The sequence below is a fragment of the Theropithecus gelada genome, chromosome 15 (assembly GCF_003255815.1).
Source record: "Theropithecus gelada isolate Dixy chromosome 15, Tgel_1.0, whole genome shotgun sequence".
NCBI lineage: Eukaryota > Metazoa > Chordata > Mammalia > Primates > Cercopithecidae > Theropithecus > Theropithecus gelada.
The window spans coordinates 95,202,728-95,204,309 of NC_037683.1; positions in this window are offsets into that span (position 1 = coordinate 95,202,728).

Sequence of the window (1,582 nt, forward strand, 5' to 3'; positions counted from 1 at the left end):
TAAAACCATCAGCTCTCGTGACAGCTCCCTCAGTATCATGAGAACAGTGCAGAGGAAACCACCCCCATGATCCAATCACCTCCCATCAGGTCTCTCTCCTGACATGTGGGATTACAATTCGAGATGAGATTTGGGTGGGGACACAGAGCCAAACCATATCAGATGGCAAGTAAGTGCATCAAAAAATTCTCAACATCATTAGGCAGTCGCTGTTAGGAAAAGGCAAATTATAATCACAGTGAGATATACTCTACATGTATTAGAATAACTAAAATAAAAAACAGACAAGTGACAATGCCAAGTCTTGATGAAGTTGCATAACAACTGGAATTCTCTTATTGCTATGGGAATGCAAAATGGTACAGCCATTCCGAAAAAGTTTTACAGTTTCTTATAAAATTAAACATATATTTACCATATGATTCAGCCATACCACTGTTGGCTGTTTATCCTAGAGAATTATAAGCTTATGTTCACACAAAAAGTTGTACAAGAATGTTTATAGCAGCTTTATTTGTATTTGCCCCAAAGTGAAGTGAAACAACCCAAATGTTCTTTTTTTTTTTAAGACGGAGTTTCACTCTTATTGCCCAAGCTGGAGTGCAATGGCGCAATCTCCCCTTACCACAACTTCCACCTCCCCGGTTCAAGCGATTCTCCTGCTTCAGCTTCCCGAGTAGCTGGGATTACAGGAATGCGCCACCACACCTGGCTAATTTTGTATTTTCAGTAGAGACTGGGTTTCTCCATGTTGGCAGGCTTGTCTCGAACTCCCGACCTCAGGTGATCCACCAGCCTCAGCCTCCCAAAATCCTACTGGGATTACAGGCATGAGTCACCATGCCCAGCCCAAATGTTCTCTAATGAGCAAATGGATAGCCAAACTTTGGTACCTTCATGCAGTAGAATATTACTCAGCGATAGAAAGAACAAACTTTGATACATGCAACAACATGGATGAATTTCAAAGTCATTATGCTAAGTGAAAAAAGCCAAATTCCCGAGTTTGCATACCGTGTGATTCCATTTATATGTCATTCTGTATAAGCTGAAGATACGGAGATGGAGAACAGACCAGTTGTTTTCCGTGGTCGGTTGTGTGCGTGTGTGTGGACGTGGAGGGGTGTTTGACTAAAAACAGTCTGAGGAAGTTTGGGGAAGTAATGGAACTCTTTTGTGCCTTGATTATGGTTTTGGTTATATGTCTTGTCAACCTGAAATAATCAAAAGGATCAGAATCCAGTTTTTAAAAGTTTATTCGAGAGAAAAGCTGGGAATGGCCCTCCAGGAGATATGGACATCAGAGAAGTGGGGGTCAGTGCTCCAGAATTAAAACTTAACATTGGCCAGGCACAATGGCTCACGCCTGTAATCCCAGCACTTTGGGAGGCCGAGGCTGGTGGATCATGAGGTCAGGAGTTCGAGACCAGCCTGACCAACATGGTGAAACCCCATCTCTACTAAAAATACAAAAATTAGCCAGGCATGGTGGCAGGCACCTGTAATCCCAGCTACTTGGGAGGCTGAGACAGGAGAATCGCTTGAACCTGGGAGGCGAAGGTTGCAATGAGCTGGGATCGCA